Below are 7895 nucleotides of genomic sequence, written 5' to 3'. Positions count from 1 at the left end.
ACCACTGGGCGCATTGATGAGTAGTTTGCTTCTGCTCTTTGCGCGGTCAACCAGGGTGACCTCTGCGGTCGACCACCGCACTGTTTGTGCATGTTTGAGTTTTGTTGTATACTTTTGTGTGTACGAGGAGTTACCTCGATTATCTGATGCTAAATTTCAATGATTAATCATTCATCTATACATGTTAGATGACTTGAGGACACCAGTTTAGATTTGCATACCGAGACATGTGTGAAATTAGTATGTGTATATCCTTTCATATATCTCGTCGACATTTACACATTTTAGGCAGTCCATGTATTGGGCATTCAGTTCATTCAGTCCATGTGTTGGACATTCATCTTTCAGTCTATGTGTTGGACATTTATCATATACAGTCCATGTGTTGGACATTCAGTATAATTAGTCCATGTGTTGGATATTTTGCTAAACCTTGAGTATGACACTTATCTGTATTAGGACATGACATTTTACATGAGGTTGGGACATGATAACTATATATGTTGTACATGACACGTATGTGAGTTTGATATGACACTATATTTAGAAGTAGAGATGGGTTTGTCTTATTTTAAATTTTCGTTTCATGCATTAAATTTCGGGTTTGGTGTTTAGGGATTTACAATTGTTTGTTGGAAAATTTGCAATAAGAAAATTAATGAAAGAATTGCGTTTGATTTATTCTCTCTAACTGCTTAGAAAAAGAATGTTTACAAATCTCTCAATTCTCGATTACAATTGGATTTCCTGATTACAAAAGAGAAGAGAATGATCTAGATTCTCCCCTTTGTTTAATTCTGGGTTCTTCTCGGTGGCGATGGAGTGCTTCCTTCGAATGCTTGCGTCGAATTTTCTCTCCATTGACGATCCGACAATCTCAATTCACTGGAACAACTGATTCATCTGGTTGATAACTCTTGACGAGTCTTGTAGCTCAGAATGAGTAACAGACTCTAATAAGAATAGAGTTGTTTGAACCGAAAATAATTCGGTTAATAAGCCAAGTATTGAGTGTCTGGAATCTTCAGTTGATGATGATTCCCCAGACTGTGTAAGGAGCCGATCCAGCTATCCTTAATATTTCTCTCTCTGAATCCAATCTCCAAATATCCGCCCCTCGATCCGATTATCAAAAATCCGATCTAAGCCATCCAAAAAAAGGGATCCTCAACTCTGTTGAGTTTGTTGATATTTATAAGGGGATTAGGGGTGTAACTGCCCCCATAATCCGTGCCTAAATGGGGGTTTAGTTACCCCATTAATCGGTTGTAACAACCCATGTAAGCCACTCCTCAAATCGTGGGTGAAGAGCAGTTTTCGAAACTGCCTGGATCGTGTTTGAACAGGTCAGAACTTTGACATGCGTTCTGGCCTAAATTCTGTGTTTGAACGCAGCATCTGAAGGTGCATTTGGCAGCAGTATAGAGCTGCGTCCGATGTCGGTTGGAGCTGCGTTCGACGTCAGTTGGAGCTGCGTTGGGCAGCGATGATGAGCTGCGTTGGACGTCGGTTGGAGCCGCGTTCGAGCTGTGATGATGAGCTGCGTTCAGGTTTCTCTGTCTTTATATATGGATGACACCAATGACCAGTAAAGGAGGTCTTATTCAGGCCATTTGTGACAATTGAGGCATCTCAATAACGCTCTATCAACTGCAGGTCACGATCTCCACTAAGACCTCTTTGCATGGCTTTTAACCATGCACTTCTCAGCATGTCGAATATTTGCCCACCCTCTGATAGTTGCTAAAATAATATTAGTCATGTTGTTGTCGCAGCCATCAAGATCAATCATCTCACATAATAAGCCGCCTTTGTGTTTGCCGCGGTAGGTGATTGAATTGGTGTTGTGTCTTGATGATGGTACGCAGGGAGGACTTCCACGTCTTGGTTTGAAGAGATCGTCGATTTGTAATCTCTTTCTGTCAGAGCATTGCTAAAGATCGTCGTTTTGTAATCTTTGCTTTAGCTCTTTGATATGTGAAAGTCTTCAAATAGTAGCCTTCTGGAAGTCGTCGGATTGTAACTTCCATCATCGGTGTTTGATGGGGAATCAGCTATCTATTATTATTTTTAGACAGCCTACAGAACCCCCTCCAAAGTTTTCGAAAGTTCGCGGTTGACTGGGACGAATTTTCGAAACACTTTGGAACCCAAAAATTTTGTTGATCAAATGTATCATATCGCAGATGGAGTGGAGCATCTTTGTTGACTTTCTTCATTCTCTTTTGGTTCATCCGTAATGACTTGGGCTTAAGCTTGTTTGACTAGTTTCATCATCTTCAAGGGAGTTGGACATTTCTGGGCTTAAGACAGATCTGTCGTCATAGATGGAGAAAACCACAAGCCTGTATCAGAAGGACTTCATCCCCAGCTTAGTCAGGAGACTGGCTTTAGAAGGATTCACTTTATCTTCTCTCTTGATCATTTTGCCTGGGGTCATTGCTTGGAATATTAACTTCTTTGGAAGGGTTAGTTACGTGATAAGCTGAGATTGGCCACCAGAACGCATGTCTAAATTACGCGTTCTGCTGTTTGAACGTGAGGGTGCGTTCGGAAATCAAAACCCCCTCTTTTGAAAACGCGAGAATCACGTTTCGGGTGAGATTTGCCTAAAATCCCGCTCTGATTTGACAGCTACAGCTGTTTATAAATGGGCCACTGAGGTCAAATCAAAAGGTCATTCGACTTTTCTCCCTTTTACTCGATTTCTAAACAGGGCTACCGTTCATCTTCTCCAGCACTTCAACGGAGGAAAAGATCCGTTCCTAAATACTTCGCCCATCTTCGTCTTCTTCGCCACAGTTGCCATAGGACCTAAGAAGAAAATGGCGTCCAAATCGAAGATCGCCGAAGCTCAGGGTGCTTCTTCAGCTAGAACCTCTGGGGACGATCAAATCCCCGTGCCGTCGTCGCTGGTTTCTTCAACTAACGGTAAGATTGAGCCATTAGAAGTTGGTTTGATAGATCTCATGTCCCTTACCCCTGATTGGCGATCTGTATTTAAGCTCAAGAGATAATTCTGGGCTGATAATCGATTTCAAGAAAACGTATGGCCAGCTCCATCGTTCATAAAATTTCAACGCAGGTTTAGACCATGCGTTCGAGAATCTGAACGCAGGTCTAAATCTTGCGTTCAACATTAGATGCAGGTTAAGACCCCGCGTTCGAGAATCTGAACGCAGGTCTAAACCTTGCGTTCAAAATTACATGCAGGTTAAAACTCTGCATTAAATGATATGGACGCAGGTCTGAGACTTCTTCTGACTAACTTTTCTATTTGCAGTATGCTACTCCAGCGAGCCTCTTGGAGGTGCGGAGAAGAATACAATCTTCAGCTTCGCCTTTGAATATCCAGTGTTTCAGAACACCCACAAAGAACGGTCGAAGCTCATCACTCAAGCCTTTCCTGAGACTCTCAGGTCTTTGGTTACAAATGCCAAATTTGAAACCGCAGAGCGTGAGATTTTAAAGAAGCCGTCCTTCCTATTCGGGGATTCTGTAAAAATGGACCCCAAGCAGATGTCCGAGGGGAATTACAAATGGCTGAAGGTCATCAACAACCGTCGTCTTTTCCTTCCCAATTTAGAGCGGATGTGGCCGATCTCTTATTATCAGTGCGCTTCTATCCCGCGGTCGATGAATTGGGAACTTGTTCAGGACCAAGGCAGTGTTGCTACGGGGCACATCACTCATCGGGGTACTCATCCCGCTGGTTTCAATAATTTTATGGCTTTGAAGCCAGGTTTATTCCAAAAAGAGCACCCTGTCGGAGAGTCTGCTAAGTTAGCAGAGGTGTTTATCAGAACATTTATTTCTGTCAAAGGAGAGTTCCCTGCTCGTGATTTCAGGGCCCCTACTTGGGTTCACTCCAGTGATGCGGACTGGTGGGCTCGGATGGTAAATTTTGTCTTGGAGGAACTAGAATAACCTTTAAGAATTTCGGATTTGAGAGTTCTAATAATGGCCACTCGATATGGCATTCCTCCGAATTACAGCGGACTCTTCGCTATGCTGGAATTCTACAACCCTCACACCGATACCTTTTTCACCCCAGTTGGTGAACTGGGCTTCGCTCTCTATGAAATGTTTGAAATTTCTGGACTGTTTTTTGGAGAATTGCCTTATGAGGAGTTTGTTCCCGGAAGCAGGGAATTAGAGATCCTGAAAAATGGTGATCCCGAAATCTACGAAACTTACTGGGAATTGATGTGCCATTTCCAGATATGTGCGCAAATTACTGGGAAAATAGCAAGCGGCGTGAAACAAGGACAGTGGGCGGAATATCTTTTCCACAATCTGTGGGACAAAGAAGCTGAGGTGACTCGCTTAGCGGCCAGTACCCTTGAGGAGATCACGGAACGTATCAATGACGCAACTTCTCATTATACTTGCGAGGTAGAGGAGGATGTCTTCCCGGCGTTTACCACGTTTGAAAGCTTCCACTATCAGGCAGAAGTCCCTATCTCTGACATGGCTTTGTTCGCTGGTTTTCTGACTCTCTGGTTGAAGCATTGTGTGGTACCCACCAGACCGGTGGATGCTATTACCGTAGAGGTCTTATACCCTGCTGTTCTATTGGCTTATGGACGACCCTTGAATCTTCTTTCAGCCATGGTGTGCTGCTTACAAAGTGGCTTGCGGGAATTATCTTCCGAGTTTATTGCTGTCAAGAAAGTAGATTCCGACGGGAAGACTATCATTCAGACCCCAACCCCTCGAGTGCTGATGCCATACATTTATTTAGTTTCTTGGTTTGTGTTGCATTGCCCTCCGATAATGACGACTCCCGAATCAAGTGGCACTTCAGCTCCCCTTGTTCAGCAGTTAGAAACCTCTGAGTGGGCTGGTTGGTATCAAGTTAAATTCCGTGAAATATTAAGACGGGATTATAATTACGAGATCGCTTGCAAGTTTCCTGCTTTCGAGGGTGGCACGTATGGAGAACTCCATCAAGACACTCCAGGACCGAATTCTTTCACCAAGCTTAGCAGGGGTGCCTTTTGGTGGCTTATAAATATTCGTCCGGGCTATCTTATTTTTCGACAAGGGAGGAAATGCTTTATTGAACCTTATCAGCCTTATCGCTTTTCTCGGCAATTTGGCTATGATCAGCTCTATGTTGGGAACCCAAACCCTACTCTTGCATACACAGGTAATGTGTATGAAGGAGCACGAGCTTGGTACTACTCGGTAGCTGGTTGTACCGGAGCAAAATTCCGGCTACCACATAAGATGCCCAATGCACGTACCTCTCTGAGCTTCTGTACCTGGTACCAGGCCGCTTCTCAGATTTCAGCTTACAATATGAATACTTCTTGTTTGAAGGCCATCCGCAAATGGTATGCTTCGAAGAAGAGTGCCAAAAGGTTCCGCGCCCGTGGTGCTAGCGAATATTTATTATATGAGAAGTCAATTCCAGAAGACGAACGGCAACAATCACCAGAGCCAATTCAGGAAGAGGTCAGGATGCCGGATACTCGCGAGGTAGAACCTTCAAGAGTTCAGACTCGGAGTAAGAGTGCCACTGGAAAGAGAGCGCTAGGGCCAGTCGAAGAAGCCAAGTATGACAAAAGAGCTCGTCGGAAGTTAACGCTCGAACCCCCTGCTTCCAAACTTATGACGGATGCTCAGAAAGTATGGTGTACCGAAGATGAAGAACAAGAATCGACTGCTATGGAACTCTCGCCACAGCCTGGTCTCCCCTCAGTTGGCCCTGCTTTAGGAGGCCATGATTCTTCTGCTCATTCACTGTATGAAGAAGAGAGTGGAGATGAATCTTTTGCAGGGGGTGCAGAGTTTGCCCCTGAAGACACGCTTCATGATACTGCCTCCACTGCCTCTCATGTTGCAGAGGACATAGCTCCTGCCCAAGAACATCTAGAGGCTGCCCCGCAAGGTTTAGCAACAGATAAGTCTCCTTCCGCTTCTGTGTTATTACCAATTGTAGGCGACTCACAGCCTAGTCCTACTACTGGAATCATAGCAAAGCCCATTGTCGCCGAAGATGCGCCAGCATTTTCCCTTGTAGGCGAAGAGGAACCTATGGATCACAGCGAAGGTGCAGATGCCACAGATGATGAAGGCGACCAGCGTGGGAATGAAGGGAGCAATGACAACCTGGGTGATGACAGCGATGATCCCGATGACTGGGATATTCCACCACCATCTTTTTCCGACAAGGCGTCAGCCTACATTCCTCTACCTCTCACTGGTAAGTGTCGTTTGTTTCGGCTTGCGACTAACCTTTAATCTGTATTTAAACGATTTTCTCATGCAGATCCTATGCTACATGAGGCAAGTACTGTCACCCCTCCTTCGACGCAACAGCTTATGCCAGCGCCGGCTCAAGTGTCAGAGCCACCTCGCTTGGAGACCTCGACGACGGTCCTCCCACCGACGACTTTATTGACGATTTCTTTAGCCTCTACGGAAGTTGTAGACGTGCCAAGGTCATCTCAAATGGGGGAACTGATGGCCTTGCAATCGAGTCCATCTCAGCTGGATATTGGCACTCCTTCCCAAGCTACTACACCGAAATCACCTGCTGGTCTTTTACTTGGCTTCGCGTGTTCAGAAGTTTCTGTATCGTCGCCTATTGCTGTTTCGAGCCCCGCAGACGTACCAGATTTTGTCAAGATTTCCCTTGACTACTTGTGAGGGCTTACCAAGAAAATAATTGAGGTTGTGCTAGCCGGGCGAGATACTTTTGATACCTTCAAGCCCATGCTCACGAACAGTTTGAACAACCTCAAGCTTGTAGGTGATGTCGACATTGTTCAGCGCTGCTCCGAAGCTATCTCACGTCTAGAGGGACAACTCAGATTCGTGGAGGCTTTGGGTCGCGCTGATATCCAAGCGCAGATTGCATCTACTTTTGAGGATATTCGAGCCGAAGAACTCGATAAGTATGAAGCCGCTCGACGTCATATAGTTGAGGAAGAGGTTGAGGTTGGCTCAAAAACAAGTTGAGCTGACACTTTCGAATACTTCTCTGGAGAATTTGCGAGAGAAGATCGCTGTCGCTGAAGTGGAGTTGACTAGGATGAAGGCTCAATTCAAACGAGAAGAATCTATTGTCACTGAGCTCAATATCAAAAGTGCTACTTCCCTGGTGAATTACCGTGCCAAAGCTGGTGCTATGGAAGAGGCTAAGAAGGAGGTAGCTGTCATGCTGTCTAGCGAGGACGAGCTTCGGAAACGGGCCGAGATGCTGGTTCGGGCCGACCATGAAGAAAAACTTTCTGACATTAAGTCTCAGCTAGCTTCATTTAATCTGATGAATTGATGAGCCTATTTTTGTATTGTTCTTTTGGTAAGAACAACACTTATCTTAGGTCACCTTGTTTTCCTTTAAATAAAGGTAGTGCTGTCGTTTGGCTTTTTATTGTTTCTTTTTCATATCATGTTTTGACATGGAACAATGAAATACCCGTTTGATATTGCGACAACAAATATTTATTCCTCTTGTATTATGCTTTTGTCTTAAATACTAGAAGAATCCTGTAAGTGCCGGGAATGTAATATTACCGTGGCACACTTCATGGTCTTGTCGCTCCACTATTAAAAGTCGACAAGTGGAAGTTGTTGTGATTGGTGCAAATTTGAGGACCTATCGCTCTATTAACGAGAGTCGATAAGCTAGAAGTGTTGCGTTTGGAGAAACTTTGGGGACTTATCGCTCTATTGATGAGAGTCGATAAGGTAGGAGTGTTGCGATCGGAGCAACTTTGGGGACCTATCGTTCTATCGACGAGAATCGATAAATTAGGAGTGTTGCGATTGGAGCAACTTTGGAGACCTATCGCTCTATTGACGAGAGTCGATAAGTTAGAAGTGTTGCGTTTGGAGCAACTTTGAGGACTTATCGCTCTATTGACGAGAGTCGATAAGTTAGA

This window comes from Asparagus officinalis, chromosome 7 (assembly GCF_001876935.1).
Source record: "Asparagus officinalis chromosome 7, Aspof.V1, whole genome shotgun sequence".
Lineage (NCBI taxonomy): Eukaryota > Viridiplantae > Streptophyta > Magnoliopsida > Asparagales > Asparagaceae > Asparagus > Asparagus officinalis.
Note: the sequence above shows the minus strand (reverse complement) of the source record.